Genomic DNA, 19,511 nt, shown 5'->3' with positions numbered 1-19,511 from the left:
CCAACACGAAAACTTACACGATGGTGGAAGAATTCTTTGGTAATTTTTAACATGACATCTTCAAGGTCTGTAAAACCTATTTTTGCAGAGTTGACTATGACTGGTAATACTCACATCCTAGTCCTTGAATCTGACTTTAGAAATCCAAGTGTATTAAAAGCTGTCACCACAAATGGTAAAAAGCTCATAAAACTTGGTTTACTTCCAAAAGTAAGTTTATCCTTTAAAGTTGGGTTATTTTGGAACTGTGGATTGTGTAAACTTCTGCTTAAACAATCAAACAGCTTATGATCTTCACTGACTTACTGAAATCCATCCAAGAATCCAGGACATCTTTTGGTTAAGTTAAACAGAAAGCAACAGCTGCTTCTTGAGCAGAAAAATAAATAAATAAATAAAAATCCCTCCTTAAAAAGAGGAGGAAGGGAGGGGGGAGAGGAAGAGGAAGAAGAACGTAACCAAATGATGGTAACAGAAATGTGTTTGCTTTTAGCTTAGAAGGATGCTGTCAGCCAATCAGGTACTCTAACTTCTACAGTCTTTAATTGCAAATCTTTCGGTTAAGATTTAAATCCTAAATCTTAAGGTTAAGAGGGGTGAGGTACCCTATCTTTCCTTGTCTTTCTTCTGTTTGGTATTCTGATACAATTTGCTATAATGAAAATCCACCATGTTCTGTATCTAACTTGGTTGTCCCATTTAGAATCCGTTTCAAATACTTAAAATGACTAGCAAGGTAAAAATGTTTGAATTACACATTTTATAAGACATTAATGAACCCTAATCCAAGGTAACTGCAGTGTGCTGCTGGAATTGGCAGTTCTGACTACAGCGTCTGCTGGTTTGTTGTAGCGGCTTTACTCCTGCCCGTTTTCATGTCTCCACACCAGCCAATGAAAATTTTGGAAATCCATTCCCTCCTTTTTAGACTGATTTTGTGCTTTTGCTCAGTGAAGAACTATTGAAGAGAGAACTTCAGGAGAATTCCTTATCTTACGGTTTCATGTCACCCTGACTTGTAATTAGTGGAGATAAAGTTCAGAGGCAAACGAATATTTGCTAAGTCTTATGAGACTTCTGAAGTTGTTCACTTTCTTTATGACTAAAACAAATGAGGCACTGGTATTAAGAAGGGCCCCATGTCCTCAGGGTTGGCTTGATTTTATTTGCTTCCACTTGAAAGAGAAAGTCCTTTAACTACCAAGGGTCCTTTACTGATTGTCTTCTTTGTCACTGTTCTGTTGGAAAAATATCTCTATCAATGGAAATGGATGAACTATTGGAAGTTATAATACGCCTGGGCTATTAGCTTTTCTGATTATCACTACTTGATATTTTGACTTCTGTATAGAATAATAACAAGTGTAAAATCTCAGCATATGAAAAGGCTATTTAGAAAGGAAATACAATGTTCAGTAAACTAATACCTTTCAGATAATAGCAGTCTTGTGTGTTTCCACTGCCTCAGAGGTTTTCTCTGTGAATCCTAAACTATAAAATTCCAAGTCTGGAAATTTCCCTCTCTGCATGCTGTTTTGAGGTTTTTACCACCAGACTTAGTTCAATTAATACAATGTCCTTACCTAAGAAATATACTTTTATGAGTTTTAGGGGGCACCTGGGTGGCTCACTCAGTTAAGCGTCCAGCTAATGATTTCAGCTCAGGTCATGATCTCAAGGTCCTGAAATCAAGCCCTGAGTTGGGCTCTGTGATGAGCGTGGAGCCTGCTTGAGATTCTCTCTCTCTCCTTCTCCCTCTGCCCCTCCCCCTGCTCAAGCACACATACTCTCTCTCTCTCTCAAAAAAAGAACGAAATATACTTTTATGAGTTTTCATTCATAATGTAAAATTTTTGTATGTTACTCTTAAAATATTTTAGTATTAAAATGAGATCTTCCCTTATTTCAAACTTGAAATCTTGTCCGTATAATGCTTGAATATAAAACAACAGTAGAAAATCATGGACTATGAGTTCAAATGGCTTGACATCTAATCCTAGATCAGCCATTACTTAGCCAAATCATTTGTCCTCTTCCAGCTTCTGTTTTTTTCTCTTATAAGATGATGGTGCCATAACTCTCAGAGTATTCTCCATGGTTTTGAATCCCATGATTCTCTGACACTCCAGGACTTTTTTGAAATCACCACATTTTATGAATAATGAAGGCGTTGAAGACATTTTTAAGAACTTTTCTACAAATTTATTTTAATTCATCAATTAAATACATTAAAAAAAAAAATCTTCCACAAATTAGGGCATAGGCACTTACAGCAAGTCACTGTTTGTCAGGTAGAACCTCGTTTGCCTGCCCCCTCGATGCATTTGCAGAACTGTGTAATGTTTCCAGAGTGCCATATAAAGAAACAGGGCACTTTTGCAATGTTGCAGCGTTAAAAGACAGCTGTACTAGTTGGTGGTCCAGTTCCTACAACAGGCCTGAAAGGCATCTGCTTTCGTCCAGTGACCGGCTACCATGGAGGTAACAGATGACTTTTAAACAGCTGTTAGGACCTGAAAACAAAACAAAATAAAAAAGCCACCCTCCCACACTATGTACAGACAGCTTGCCAATAGCCGGAACAAATCCTTCTAAGATCATTTTAACAAACAATCTTTTTTTTTTTTTTTTCGTTTATTGTTACAATTAAATAGAAACTCATAAAACTCAGACAAGCTGGCTTCATGTTTCCCACAGACCTGAACTGCCTAAATTTTCTAATAGGATCACAGCAATCAGTGGTTTCCAGATGCATTTAAAATGTGTTAAGTGCCTGCAGGAATTGGCTTTTAAACATACCTGGGTCTTCAAATGCTTCAATCTCAAGGAGCTGCTATAAGCCCCGTGAGGTACAATGATGTCTATGTAATGTTTGACCAAAGATGGGTGCTTAAGTTGCAAGTAATAGAAAAAAACATGGGAAATAAAAAAATTCTGTGTCTTACATACAGTTTTCTTTTTACTTCCTTCTTCTCTTTTAATGGTCACGTCACCAGTTCCCTTATTATCTGAAAATCATAGAAATGATTATCAGCTTTCATTGGAGAAAAAGCTGGAATGAATGGTGCTCGGAGAAGAAAGTTCTTCGTGTCCTGGGGTCATCAGGACTCCTGGAAAACTCATTCCTGGACTGTGGTTAATTGAACTACAAACACGTCAGTCTGACAACGCTAACAGTTTCTGACTCGTCCGTTGAAATGTCCAGCTCTCTTTTACTTGCTCCTGGACAATTTCTCCCTGTCATGAGACTCTTCTATAACTGAAAGACTGAGTCTTTATGTTTATACCCAGTGTTTTACCTTTGGGTGAAACTAGGCAGAAGCGACTTTGTGGTCTGTTTTCTCATAACTGGCAGTGCTGAAAAACAACACATGAGAATAAAAACATGGCTTTTGATGAAAGATGTATTTAACAGGTGGTTTTCTCCTCCAGTCACTGACATGGTTATCTTCCCTTGAGACCCATCCAAGCCTCACGTCCTTCATATTTTTTTTCTTTTAGATTCCATGTGGACGACGCATAAACAAAAATGAGAAACACGAAGAGAAACTGGTAATGTACACCAATCAGCCAGAGGATTCTGAAAGGTAATAATGACATTTTATTTAGAGGATACATGCCTCTAATAATAATGTTTTAACTCAAACACTTCTGCTGTCAGACAAAGATGATGAGTCTATTAAGAGTAGATGAGAACCTCTCTGGATCGAGCCATATAGAGTAGATAAGAGAAAGAGGGTGGATAACAGTGTGGACTATTTGAATATATTTTCTTTCATTGCTATCTCAGGGGCAAGAATTATGGTAGGTCATGGAGGTTTTTATTTGCTTTTTTTAGGTATTTGGTAAATTTCCCTTGGCAAGTTTGGACCTTAAGATAATTTCTCTTGAATAGCAGATATTATCTCCTAGAAAACAACTCTATTTCATTAATAAGGTGAAGTGGTAGCAATATCTTCTCTCCTGAGTTATTAAATCCTTAGTTGAGGGATAGGGTGAGAAATTTACTAAGTCCTTTATCAAAAAAATCCCATCTTCAGTCACTTTCTACATTCTGTCAATGCTTTATGGCTTTTCTCAAGCATTCTATTCGCTGACCCACATAGTTATTTCTTTGACTTTTTATTTGGCACCTTTTAGATGCAAGATATTTTGCTAGCTACTTGCAGAAGATGAGTCAGATACAGATCCTATCCTCTCACTGCTTGCTGTTCAGAAGTAAAAAGCCAGACCCATACCTCAGTATAATATACATTCAGCCTTTGCCTCATAAGTAAGGCACTTATACATTGCTCTGAGAAATCAGAGGAAGCTGAGAATCCTAGTTGTGGCCATAAAGAGATGCCAGAAGAAGGAGTTGTTTGGCCTCACTTCTGGCAAAAAGAAGATGGGAGAAAAGATGAAAAAGAGAAGGGGCGCCTGGGTGGCTCAGTTGGTTAAGCGACTGCCTTCGGCTTAGGTCATGATCCTGGAGTCCCTGGATCTAGTCCCGCATTGGGCTCCCTGCTCGGCAGGGAGTCTGCTTCTCCCTCTGACCCTCCCCCCTCTCATGTGCTCTCTCTCATTCTCTTTCTCTCTCAAATAAATAAATAAAATCTTTAAAAAAAAAGAAAAGAAAAAGAGAAGGGAAGAGTGTTCCAGGCTGAAGGCAGAATGTGTACAAATATGTCCTCATAGGAAAGTTGAGGACTTGTGTAGGGACCAGTAAGCAGTTCATTCTGGCTTCCACATCTGGCATGTAATATAAAACACATCTTGAGTGAGAGACTAAATAGGCAGCAACTTACTCTGTAGAGCAGTGTTTCTCTGTCTATCAAGACAAAACTTCTTTCAAGTAAAAGTTAACTTAAAGAAATTATAAGACTCAGGTTCATAAATCGGTGTTTCTCAAACCAGTGTTCTTATAACCTGTAGGTCTGGAGACATATGTTCAGGGTTCTTGGTCTGTGAAAACCTATTCAAGAAAAGGGGTCCTCATACTTCCATTATGAGAATCATGACTGCACACGAGGGGAGGGAATTTTGAGCAGGGGATTGACAATAGGCTAATCTGGCAACAGTGTTTAAAATTGGCAAGGAGGAGGATTAGAAGCTTGAATAAATACAGAAATGTCAATTTCTCCCATTCCTCTCAATCAGTATCTATAACAAGCATGTTAGTCTTTAACTGTATAAATTTAACATTTTATTTTGTACTACTCCTTGTTATTCTATAACTGTGCTGTGTGTCTAAGTCTTGTCTCCTTGATAAGATATAATCTATCTCAAGAGAAAGAATCTATCTCAAGAGAAAGAACTCAGCATACAACAGTATAATCCACTTTAACAGTGGGCTTACAATAAGCATTGATCTATTTCATATACAGTTTCATAAAATGTAAGCAAAATACAAAATTTACATCACAGGAGTACTCTGGGGATTAACCGATTATATTGACAACCTTTAAGATACTAAAGATATTACAGAAGCACAGAATACAACCTACAGTATTGAACGATTTCTAGGAAAGATGATACCCTCTTCTCCTTCAGTAGCAGAGGTCCATGTTTGCCAAATTTTACCAGTTTAAAAGAGAAAGAAGAGGTACAGGTCTGTGATTCAACAGTCTTACACAATTCACAGCGCTCACCATAGCACATACCCTCCCCAATGTCTATCACCCAGCCACCCCATCCCTCCCAGCCCCCACCACTCCAGCAACCCTCAGTTTGTTTCCTGAGATTAAGAATTCCTCATATCAGTGAGATCATATGATACATGTCTTTCTCTGATTGACTTATTTCGCTCAGCATAATACCCTGGTGATTAACATAATAAAATTTTTTAAAAAGTTAAAAAAAAATAAAAGAGAAAGAAGAAAAATGAAAAAGGAAAGAAGGAAGGAGGGAAGGAGGGAAAAGAGAAAGGAAAGAAGGCAGTCAAATCCACAGTTTCTGTGTTTTGAAGATTTGTATATCCTTAGCTTTTCTTCAGTGTATCCACTCTGAAGAGGTAGGGATTAACCTCACCAGCTCCCCCCACCCCCACCCCCCGCACACACACACCATTGTGTTCATGTGGAGAATTATAAGGACTCCGTGGGTTCCTGGGTCTTACTCTGTTGCTTCCTCCTGCAATGCACAATAATGTTGAGATTCTCTCCATTTACTAATGATGAAAATTACACAGAATTTAGTAGTTACTGTATTTTTTTTCTACAGTAGTAAAAAAATGTGTATTTCTGAGAGAAAGAGAGAGAGAGGTAGGTCTTTAATAGTAATCTGAAATGCTCCAGAGATAGTTTTCCGGTTAACCTTTTAAGGTGTCTGTGACTCCGGGTCCAGAAGAAGGGTGAATGGATGAGGCAGATACTGCAGGCTGTGTCTTGTCTCAGGGGAGGTGAGAAAGAAAGAAGGAAAAAGGGAGATGAGAAGCAACAGGGCAGTGACAGAAGAGTGAGTGCTCAGTCATCTTTCCCTCTTGCTTTCCTGACGGGACTCCTTTCTAATTGAACCATTTTAGGCGCTGCAGGGGTAAAATTTGCCCTCTCTTGAAGTACTACCTAGTGATATTATGGATGTCATACCAAGCTTCTCTGCAAAGTAAAGTAAAGAGTAGAGGAATCCCTCCCTGGGATTATCAAAGTAAACACAGTATTTTGTAATTTTTATATCCCCCTTTAACAGGATCTCAAAGCCTCTTTGTTTTGAAGTACTCTTATAATGTTAGCTCCTCATCTTAATCTTTCTAAGGTAGGTGTTTCTCTGTCTTAACATTTATTTTAAGAAATGTATTTTTTAAACGAATTATCTGTTCAAAAAATTATAACCTAGCAAGGAAAACTACTATGATTCATTATAGCCTCAAGTAGAGATAATCTCAGAAGGATAAAATGAATGTTAAATTCTCATGAAGTGCCTCTTTTACCTAGCATTAAACTTATTCATGATAGCACTCTTTCAAACTATGTAGTAAACACGACTGAATACAATCTCAGGCATTCATTGCCTTCTGAGAACAATGTACTGGTTTTAGACGCACTTAAGGAGCTCTGTGTCTTTGCCCATATTCAGAGTACTCAAATGCTTTTATGGAAAACATTGGTGTACTTTAAGAAAATTAAGCAGTAGTTGCTGGGTTTTTTGGTTGTTGTTTTTTTTTTTTTTTTTTTAATTTTTTTTTTTCCGTATGAATAGTATACTCCCCTCCAGATGCAGTATTTGGCAGCCAAACAGCTGCTGGCTATTAAATGTCCCTTAAAGCTCCATTTTTTGCTCATAAAGGGAAGAGAAGTGCGGGGACGTTTATGGGGTGACAGGCAGATGTTTTTGCTGGAGCAAGATTATGTACTTGGTAAGAGAAAGCTAGAGTGATCTCTTTTATGATATCATCAGCATTTTTACAATTCTTTTGGCCTCTTTGTTTTTAACTTCCTTCTTACCTGACCCTAAATTAAACTATTTTGGAAAGGCAGAATAAAAGGCTAGCTGACATAGTTGCTGTCCACATTGCAGAGAAGTTAGTGGTACCATCTTTCTCAGACAGACATAAATTATTTTCTGTCCATTCAGATTGTTTCATCAGGTAGAAGAGAAATTGATTTTGAAGTGTTGAGTATTTTTAATGACTCACAGAACATCACAGATCATCATAATTTTTTCTCATAAATTTTACTAATTTCTTAGTCATGCTTTAAGTAGTTTCAGTATCAAAGTTCATGAAACAAATTTGTCAGTTTTTCATAAATTATAGATATTCAAACTAGCAAACACTAAAGTCATATTGGATTTCTGGACAGTAGTCTAATTAAGTCTTTTCTCTTCCCGAAAGAAGAACGTGGCATCTCAATTATGTGTTTATGTATAACATTAAATAAAATTAATTTTTTATTGGATGGATAAATTCACAGAGATTTAAGACATGGGACTTTTTGAAACTTGTGTCTTCAGCCAGAATCTATAAAGCACATTTCAGAAAAGCCTCTTCCATGTAAACAACACCCATGGGATAAACACAGACTTTTCGTTTTCTGAGGCCTCGCTTACACAGAATGCCTAAACAGATACCTATAATATATCTTTTGTTCTGTCTGTTTTTAATACTTTATCCCTGCATAAACTCTTTGATTCAATGCAACAATCACTTGAAAAATTCCTACTGTGTGCTAAGAAGTGCTGGGGAAATGTTGGTGGCAAGAATACCAAATTAGAATTCCCCAAAGAATCTACTTACCAGTTATCTGGGAAGGACAAGTTCTGCCTCTCAGCAGGAAATTTATGTATCCCGAGGCTGTCTCTGCCAGCTTTTATCTCAATAAAAATGTCTTTGATATTAACTGTGGAGGGACAGAGCTTGCTGGGCAGGTCACAGACAACATGCAGTTAGCTGAATGAGTTATATATTAGTATTCTCTTTCTGCGTGCGCCAACTCTTAGAGTTGCCTTTTCTGCTGAAGGCTTCAGAATTGAAGCTAAAGGCATCTCCTCCAATGTGCTAATTAAATACACAGACCCTTCTAAGGCGGTACAGTCAGTTTTCATGGATCGAACTTGACACAGTTTGAGCCAAGTAACATGATGGAGGATACTGCCCTAGTAAATTCTGGTTTTCAGGGCAATTTGGAAATAACAAATCCATGACTCTCTTTGTGCTGTTTGGACAGGAAGTCATGTAAATATACTACGTGATGAAATCATGAAAAAAAATATAAAGGAACTCGAATTTGGAAAATTCAGTTTGGTTTTTATCTTTCTCTTTTATTCCTTAATATAAATTGAAAATTTAAAGTTAATACCCTCTGCAAACTGGGTTTTTTCATGTCTGGCAGGCTTCTACCCTGAACACTCTCTATGTCTATTCCAACATAGCTTTACTTTAGAGAGTAGACAGGTTATGTGCAGAATTTGTTTGATATAAATTTCTGTTCCCCACTTTTAGACATTTATACCATTTGCTAATTTTTACTTTGACATAGTACTCTAGCTCTCACTTTACATTTGGAATATACTGCTCTGTTAATATTGTAATTACTTACATCACACATCACCTCACTTTCCAAGGCAACTGGACTAGAGATTTATTTATCTGTTTCACATCTAGAAAATATTTCTAAGCAAGGGACATCTGCTTTCCAAACACAATTACTTCCATTGTTTTAACCATGTAAGTTCCATTATTCTCTTTATACTACCAGATCAGTGTTTTCAATTGTTGTAGAAAATACCAGCACATTAAAAAACAAAATAAAACTTATTTTTTTTAAAGATTTATTTATTTATTTGTAGGAGGGAGGGGCAGAGGGAGAGAGAGAGAGAATCCTTAAGCAGACTCCCTGCTGAGTGCGGAGCCCTACACGGGGCTTGATCCCAGGACCCTGAGATCATGACCTGAGCCGAAATCAAGATCCGGCTGCTTAATCAACTGAGTCACTTGGGTGCCCCAAAATAAAACTTACTTTAAGATTGAAACCATTTGGTTTCTTTGCCTTTTAAAAAATTTTTTCATTTTACTCTTTACCATATCACACTTTTTATTAGACCACAAGCAGAAAGGAAATATAAATATTAGCAGCAAAACTTAAAGTTTCACACCCTATACTGTCATTATTAATACTTGAAATACTGCAATATGACATTGTTGGGGTGCTATTATTCATAATCAGACTTACATTTGTTTACTATTTTACACAGCTGGGAAAGTCTTTTCACATTTATATCTAAATTTAGAGTGGGTTACAAGCTACATGGAAAAGTAAGCTTTGGTGTGTGATTCTCTTCCAGTTGTTTCCATGTCTTATCTGCTGAATAGTTAGTTGCTTTTTATAGGAAAAGAGCTGATCACAGTGAGTAGCACATGGTAAGTGCCCTGAAAATGTTTACGGAATGAGGGGATACAGTAGAGATTAATTTAGCCTGGAAGGTTGTTCTACTCTTATGCTAAGAAGAACCATTTTCTGGTCATTACAAATTAACCTGCCACCACGCCATCTTCTTACCCTCCTTGTCTTTCTCTTTCTCTTTCTTTTTGAAACAAGTTTTTGTTTTCTAATCACAACATTAAAACATTAGCTCTAAGTTGGTTCTTTCTGTGTGTGGTAACTCTCAGAGTTGCTGTATTTATGCAAAGGCTTTCATGTTTCAAATACAGACAAAAAGAAAAAAATAAAAGTCAGGTTTAAACCTACTAGCCCAGATAACTACTGATAGAATTTTTCAGATGTCTCTCTAGCTCTCCATTTTTTTCTTTAAAAATAAGACCATAGCAAAAGGTTGTTTTTGAAACCTTTTTTTAGTAGGTGTATTATAAATATTTTCCCAAGTAAGTATTTATCTTAATAGTATCCAGTTACATAACTGTTTCAATATTTATTTAACTGATTCCTTGTTCAAACAGGGAACCAGTTAAATTAGGTTGAATTCAATCTTTTACTATTAGGAAAAATGCTACAACAAGCACACTTGTATTTAAAATTTTTGTGCACATTCACTTTTGTTTTCTTTGAGTAAGTTCCTTTTTTTTTTTTTTTTTTTTTTGAGAGAGAGAGAGAGGGAGGGGCAGAGGGAGAGAGAATCTCAAGCAGACTTCCTGCTGAGCATGGAGCCCTATATGGGGCTTGATCTCAAGGAGCCTGAGATCATGATCTGAGCGGAAGAAATCAAGAGTCCGACGTTTAATGGACTGAGCCACCCAGGCGCCCCTTTGGGTCAATTCCTAAAAGTGGATTGTTGAGTGAAAGTTTAGAAAAACTTAAGACTTTTGATATGTACTTCACAATGCTCTCAAGAAAAATAACACCAGTTTACCTTCCCTGCAGGAATAGAGTGATTTCTTCTGCAGTATTGTTATTGCTCCAAATATTATTCACTGTTGAACCAAGTACTTCACTCTGGTCAAAATTTCTTCCCTAAGAATGTTATCCCTTACTTGAGTTAAAAGTTGCTCTGCTACTTGAGTTGGTTGGCTTTCTAGAAGTCCTTCTCACTAAATGAGATAACCTACCTATGATATTTTCTCTACAGTCAATCCCATCAGATACTGTTTTTTCTAACACCCTCACTTCTTGAACTCTGTTCAGTTCTCCAATCTGGATATTATTCTTTGGCCTATAGTGCAGCTTTTTTCTCTAGAATTTTCTTTACACCTCAGAACTTCTGATCGTTGGTTCTTTTCTGGACGTTCAGTTTTTCTAGTGAGGATTTTTCCAAATGTGTAGTCTTGGGATACATGATTGGTTAATAGGTATTTAGAGCAAAAGTGAGGGAAGAGATCTCAGACTACTACAGTTGACTTTGTAGATTTTCATGCAACCTCTCACCCCCACTGCCTGTGTCCTCCTCTGTGCTTTTGGTCCCTGAATCCAGAGGCTCTTGGTTTTATATTCCCAAAAGAATCAGCCTCTGGCCACACAAGGGGTGTTAAAGATAGTTGCCAGGCTGCACATGTCCACGTGGGAAGAGACCTCAGGGATTCAAATGCTCCAAAATCAGACATCAAATCAATTCCCTTGTTTTCAACTTTTTCTTCACTCCTTTCAAGAGCTTAGCCTCTCAGAGACACTTCGGGGCAAATTGTCCTCACTTCTTGGTGGCATTCTCTCTTTAAAAAAATGGGTTTTAACTTCCTGTGTCCCAATAATTCGATTGCAACTTCTGCTTTTTTTCTTCTAGAAATTGATTGAGAAAAATCTCATCTACTAGTATCTCCTCTCCCAATTCTCTTTGTCCTTGTGGGTTAATGATAGTTTAAAGAATTAATCTGTTGGGATTTTAACAGAACTTCAAGAAAAAGAAAAGAGTTAAGTTGATATGTACAATCTACCTTATTTTTTTTTAGGATTTTATTTATTTATTTGAGAGAGAGAGAGCATGAGCAGGGGGAGGGGCAGAGGGAGAAACAGACCCCCACTGAGCATGGAGCCCCAGACAGGGCACCATCACAGGACCCTGAGAACATGACCTGAGCCGAAATCAAGAGCCTGATGCTTAACTAAATGAGCTACCCAGGCACCCCTGTACTATCTACCCTATTGATATAATGCTTATCTGATTGTTACTGAAATAGAGTATGTTCAAGATCAATTTTAAGAATTATTTTATAGGGACACCTGGATGGCTGAGTCGGTTAAGCGTCCGACACTTGGTTTTGGCTCAGGTCATGATCTCAGGGTCTGGAGTTCGAGCCCTACGTTGGGCTCTGGGCTCTGGGCTCAGCGCGGAGTGGGCTTGAGATTCTTTCCTCCTCCCATTCCCTCCCCCTCAGCATTTCCCCCGCTCATGCTCTCTCTCTAAAAAAAAAAAATTAAAAAAAAATTTTGTAAGTGAACCAGTGTTTAGATACTATCTGATTCTAACATTTTCAAATTAACGGCCAGAGATAGGTGAACTATCAAGTGTATTTACTTTCAATTAATTTCACAGAGTGTTAACTTGTCTCATTTAATGCTTTGACTCTGAATTTAACCTCACTGATCTCAAACGCATCATTCTTGTTGCCTTCCTTCGTCTGCTATGTCTTAGCCCAGTCCTTTACTTCTAGCTTCTCTGAATCACTTGGTTTTGGAGTATCTTTTCTTCAGCAAAGATTTGTTATACTTTGTAAGCCACATTGAAAATCCTGTTTATTAAATAGCCAAGTTAATCCCATCTACATTTGTTGATATGACCAGTATGTTTGTTCTCAATTCTGTCTTATTACTTGATGTCAATATTAATATTAGATTTACTTTGTTTCTTCCTCTTCTTAATCTGTCTACTTTGCTTATTTGGGGTACTTATTTTTGCATTTAGGAAAGCTTGTATTTTTATTTTAGTAGTTGAGTAACTCTATGCTAATAAGTCTTAAAATTCCCTTTATCTTTTTTTCTTAGACTTCTATGATTTGTTAGACTTAAATGATATTATTTAACTTCTATTTATAACCTCTGCAGCAATCAATGAACTTATTCTAACTTCTACTTTTTCCCTTCTCCAGTTTTTTTAAGTTATTTTTACTTTGTCAGAACACACACAATTTATATAAGACTTTTTCATACTTGTTCTCACCTTTGTTTTAGCCCTGGATATATTCTTAGATCTACTATTTTAATACTCATCAACAGTCTATTTGCCAAAATTTCCTTTAGTTTTGATACATATAAAACATTTTATATATACATGTAAAACTGGATACAAAATTCTTTACTCATACTTCCCTAAGTAAAAAAAAAAAAAAAAAAAAAAGGGCTTTTTTTTTTTCATGTTTTTGTATGTTTCAGTCAAGAAACTTTGTAAGTTTCTTGGTATTTTTTTCCCCAATCATATTTTTTTTTCTGATTCTTTAAAATAAACAGTTTTGCTAGACTCTCTCTTGTAATTTCCAAGGTATATGGCGGGCACTTTCAATAATAAGTTTAAGGTTTTATTTTTCTTTGGTTATAGTTTTAATAGTAGCTCTACTCCATTGTTTTATTTTTCTTATTGAGGAAAATTCAATGTATATAGGATCTTTTTTGCTGTTCTGTATCTAGTACTTTTTTCTGATCCTTTCATTTCAGTTTTGTTCCTTTACTCAAAATCTCTTATTAGACTTTCAGTCACATCTATTCTCCCTTGGATACTTGCAATTTGGGCTTCATGGGTGAGATGATTTTTATCTTTTTCTTCAACTTCTTTCTTGAATTTGATCATATCTCATTTTAAATTGTGCTTTTGTCCACTTCTGTCCTGAGTTTTCTGAATTTATGATTTAAGCTCCTCTTTTGTATCTAAAAATACTCATTTAGAGATGTTTAACAGTTGTTGGGGTGTGTGTTTTATTGCAGTTTTCCTGTTTCCTGTTTGTTTTTTTAAAGAATATTTCCATCAGCCAAAATCTTTTGATTCTCATTTTTTATTTTCTTCTTTCAGTTTTTAATGGATGCTGCCCATCATTCTACAATTATTTTCATGAACTGGGGATAGGAGGTGTTTCTATGTAGATATGATGAGTGTGTCTTACTAGGTTTCTTAGTTCAAGAGAACCCTCTTCTGTTGATAAAGATAAATGCTTTTTCTTTGTAGTTGATGTATTCGAGGTTGACATATATTCTGATATTATCTCCATAGGGTTCAATTCCACAGCTTCCTTGCTTATATCCTTTCACCACCAAATTCCACAGGACACTCCTTCCTTCCAAGTCTCATCCTCCCCTCCTCAGTCGTGCCTTCCCAAGGTTGCCACTGTTAAGAGATCCTGGGCATCCAGACTCCAGAACGGTGAAAAATATATTTCTCCTGTTTAAGCAACCCAATCTGCAATTTTGGAAGCTGTTATGTTATGTTATGGAAGCCCGAGCAGCTTAAGACACTTATTTATGCTGCCGGTGCATGTTAGAGATTTTATTTGCCATTCTTGTTGATCTGTAAGGATTTGGGAGCACGTGTGGAGCAATTTGGATTAGCAGCTGCTAATATCTAATAGGCGTCTAGAAGTCCAGGCAATTTGTATTCCTTAGAGAACCACAAGAACTTTTAGTATCAACCATATGATTACCAAACCTAGTTCAATTTAAGACTATTAGAAATGTTCTAGAGTACAAGGAATTATTTCATCTCTATATAGTGGTAATCTTGGTTTAATTATTATATGATGTAATTTATTAGAAGATGGTGAAGCCCCTTTTCATCAATGGCTCAAGGTCACTCACAACTATCCTTTTGTGCAAACCTGAGAGCAGTTCTTATTTACTAACAAGTAAAGGGCAGCCACTATTTCAATGACACCACTTAAAAACAGTATTGTGGTTAAGAATGTGGTTTCTTGAGTCAGACTGCCTGAGTTCAAATCACACTTTTTAAGTAAATTACTTAATCTCTCTAAAATCTTCATTTTCTCATCTTCCCAATGGGGATAATCATAGTTGTGAGGATTAAATAAGATAATACATATAGAGCTTCTGACACATAGTAAGCATTCAATCACCATGTAGATATATTTAAAACAACCAATTAGCAACCAAATTAGGCTATGGTATGGAAAATAGTTTGCTTACAAATATTTTCAAATTTCAGTAATTTTCTTAGAAGCAGTAATGTAAGATTAGGTATAATTATATGTATTACCAGAAAATGTATCACTGGCTTATTTCTTAAAATAACAGATAATGTTATAAGAAACATCTAAGACGGTTCTTGGCCCATAGTAAACTTTAATAAATATTTGTTGAGTGAGTAAATACCAATCACAGGGCACCTGGGTGGCTCAGTCGTTAAGCATCTGCCTTCAGCTCAGGCCATGATTCCAGGGTCCTGGGATCAAGCCCCGCATCGGGCTCCCTGCTCCACGGGAAGCCTGCTTCTCCCTCTCCCTCTCCCACTGCTTGTGTTCCCTCTCTTGCTGTCTTTCTCTCTGTCAAATAAATAAATAAAATCTTAAAAAAAAAAAAAATAACAATCACATAACAAAATGATGTAACTGATATTTATCTCACCCCATTTGGGATCAAAGAATAGAGGATCTTGATTCTTCTGCAGTTATTTTATGGAGCCTCAGAGGTACAAATAAATATGTGTGAGATTTGCCATAATTTTATTGATCTGAATTTACAAGGCTAATCTGGAGACTTGTTATTTCCTCTGGGTTCACTAATCTTTCTATCTATAAAGATATTTGGGTTAATATAAACATCACTTATACCCATTGTGACATCTTTCTTTCTGACAGCAAATGAGTAGTTTTTGCACACAAAATTCTCCAACACCAACTGGATATTGGACAATTCAATTCAATTCTGACACTAGCTCCCTAGAGTTAGCACAGATGCCACAAGCTAATGGTTTAGTCCTACAAGACTGACCCCACTTTGAACTCCAGTCACAAGCCCCAGGGGCCACCTATGCTTCTGACTGACCAGCTATAAATTTGGGGGCACTATAATTCCCTTTTCAGGTTCAATGATTCATTAGAATGGCTCACAGAACTCAAGTATTTTAATTACATTTACCAGTTTATTATAAAGCATACAACTCAGGAACAGCCAAAAGGAAGGGACATATAGGTAAGGTATGGGGTGGTAGGGGAGGTGGTGCTGAGCTTCCTTGCCCTCTCCGGCACACCGACCCAAGCGCTCTAGGAGTCCCACCCCAAGTCACCTCATTAGCATAAACTTAGGTGTGGTCAGAAGGAGCTCCCTGTGATTAACAAGACACTCTATCACTCAGGAAATTCCAAGGGTGTTAGGCGGTCTGCTAAGAACAAGGGACAAAGACAAAGTATTTATTTATAAATCAAGATTTTATTTATTTATTTGAGAGAGAGCACAAGCAGGGGGAGGGGCAGAGGCAAGGGGAGAAGCAGACTCCCTGCTGAGCAGGGAGCCTGATGAAGGGGTCCCTCCCAGGACCCTGGGATCATGACCTGAGCCAAAGGCAGACACTTAACCTACTGAGCCACCCAGGCGCCCCAACACCAACCATATTTTTTCTTATACCACACCCAGTGTTTTGCTCTGCTCCTCTGTTGTCAACTATGCCCAAATCTGCATGTTTGTTTTTTGTTGTTTTCACTGACTAATATCTTAAGTCAGTGTTGGGACAGTTAAATAAAACACTTAAAAATCACCTGCCTCTTGAAATAGTGTAGAGAGGAAGATTTAAAGAAATATAGCACCTACATAGAATTAGTTGCTTAAGTCATGGACATTTAACTATCACAAATCATGTATTGGTGTACCCTGGTTTCTACCAAACTTGAACAGATTTAACCTTAATTAAATTTTCTGAGACTTGTTAATTGCTCTTTGTGATTTTAGAAGTTCCTGCTTTATAATCATCAGAATCTGATGTCTTCTTTATATTCTAGATTAAAATACATCATTGACCATTGCTTTTTATTCATCTTGTGCTTGTTTTTCTTTGTACTTTTGAACATTCAGGGTCATTTTTTCAATTGCCAGTAGTTAACAATGGTAAAAAAGAGCAAAAAAACCAAAAAAAAAAACAAAAAAACCCCCAGACCACATACACAAGATAGTCTCACTAATATGACCCTCCATGACTGTTCTTTTCCAACAAGATTTTCCTCTACCTGACCACCTTGTTTTGTTCTTAGCTCTTTGCCCTTTGGAGTCAATACTTAAATCTATTTCTATTGAGTCAAAAAGTCAAGAGGCAACCCCATAAATACAAAATTAGATAGTTCTGTACCCTCAGGGGCTTAGTACAAGAAAAAACCTAGAATAGATCCAAGCCTAATGTTTCAACACCTTTAAATAAATTTGCATTTAAAAGATCAAAACACTAAGTAATGTGTCTATGATAAAATGCCTCTGACAATAATGAATAATTTATAGATTATCTTTAAGAAACGAGTAGATCGAGATTACATTTAACTTACCTGCAAATCAGGCAATAACCACAGCTCCCTTACTGTGTTAAGGAGAGAATTAAATTTGGTCAAGTCTTATTCATCTGCTTACTCAGTCTCAAAGGTATCTGAAATAAGAGACTCAAAAAAAACTCCTTCTCTAAGTATCCCAAATTTGCTCCTCCCTCAGTCTTCTGTGTCTCAGTAAAGGGCGACTCCATTTTTTTCAGTTGCTTATTCTCTTTCTGTTTCCCCCTCCTTCTTTCCAGTCCTACTGGTTAATTTCAAATTACACCCAGAATCCAACCTTTTCTCTCCACTTCCCCACTACCCCGCTGTCCAAACCACTAGCGCCTCTACCTGGATCACTGTAATTATTTTCTGAGTAGGTTTGTGCCTTTTCCCTTACCTCTGTAAACGCAGCAACCAAGTGGTCTTTCCAAAATATATCACAACATTTCACCCCTTTGCTCAAAACCCCCATCTCCTCAGAATAAAAGCCAAGATTCTTTTCTTTAATTGGAGGAGAATTGACACACAATGTTACATTAATTTCAGGTGTACAACATAGAGATTTGACAACTCTGTTCAGTGTTATGCTCACCATAAAAAAAGCCAAGATTTTTTTAATGCTCACCACACAAGCCTCCTTGAGTTGACTCCCTTTTATTTCTAGTATTATGAGCTACAGCCCCCTTCCCAGCTCCCTCTACTCCAGTCATACCTTCCTCCTCGCTATTTGTTGGACATAGGAGGCAAGCTCTAGCCTTAGAATCTTGGCACTGGCTACATTGACAGGGAATACTGTTTCCCCAGTAAGTCACATGGCTCACTGCTACATCTCCTGCAGGGCTTGCTCAAATGTGGCTTTCCCAAGGAGCCCTACCTTTGATCACCTATATAAAAGTGCAATTCTTACCTCCCTAAGCCAACACCCATAGTCCTAATCCCATTTATCTTGCTTTGTGTTTTTTCTATAACCCCTATACCTGTGAAAATGCTCACTAAACAAGGAACGACTGCAGATGGGAAAGGAAAAAGACACCAATAAAGGAAAGTCAGTCAAGAACCAGAACTAGCAATTATAGAATAGAACAAGCAAATAAATAATAACCATATTGAAATATGATCAACATCATTGGTAATTAGGAAAATACAAATTAAAATAACACTGGGATACCCATTTCAGCAAAGATATTAATACATGTAGAGCTGACTTCAGTTGTAGGAAAATAAGAAGTCTTACACATAGATGATAGAAATGAAAATTGCTATAACCAATTTGGAAAGTAATCTGGAAGCATTATTAAAGTTTGAACATTCAGGGATTAAGCATCTTCCTTCAACTCAGGTCATGATCTCAGGGTCCTGGGATCAAGCCCTGCATCGAGCTCCCTGCTCAGTGGGGAGTCTTCTTCTCCCTCTCTCTCCGACCGCCCCCCCCGCTTGTGCTCTCTCTCTCTCAAATAAATAAATAAAATCTTAAAAAAAGAAGTTTGAATATTCATATCCTTTGACCCAACAATCTAACTTCGGTAAATCTATATAAATAAAGTATCAGTATGTAAGAATATATCTAGACAAATATTTCTTTTTTAAAAAAGATTTTATTTATTTATTCAAGAGAGAGCACAAGGGAGGGCAGAGGGAGAGAGAGAATCAGGCTCCCCAGTGAACAGGAAGCCCCTGGGGTTCCATCCCAGGACCCCCAGAATCATGACCTGAGCTCAAGACAGACGCTTAACCGACTGAGCCACCCAGGCCCCCCAGACAAATATTTCTATTACAGATTGATTCTAGTGAAATTAAAAAGAAAAAAATAATTAGAAACAACTTGCTACTCCTTTATAGGGAAATGATTAAATAAATTTGGTCTATTCATAATTTTCAAATAATATTTGGTCGTTAAAAATAATTGGTTAACGCTATACGTATGAACCTGAAAAAAATGTTGAAAGTAATAAAAAAAAAACAAATAATTAGCACAGTAATGTATGATATGGCTATATTTTTATTTTTAAAAAGAAAGGAAGAAAAGAAATATATAAATATCACATATACTTACACTTGTTATGAGCATAGGGAAAAAACATGGAATGCTTGTGTTAATATTAATTATCACAGTAAGGTAGAACTCAGGGAAGAATACAAATATTATTAACTTTTTCTTTTTGTCTTCTCTTGTCTGCTTGTTAAAATGGATGTACTATTA

Source organism: Halichoerus grypus, chromosome 3 (genome assembly GCF_964656455.1).
Source record: "Halichoerus grypus chromosome 3, mHalGry1.hap1.1, whole genome shotgun sequence".
Taxonomy (NCBI): domain Eukaryota; kingdom Metazoa; phylum Chordata; class Mammalia; order Carnivora; family Phocidae; genus Halichoerus; species Halichoerus grypus.
Note: the sequence above shows the minus strand (reverse complement) of the source record.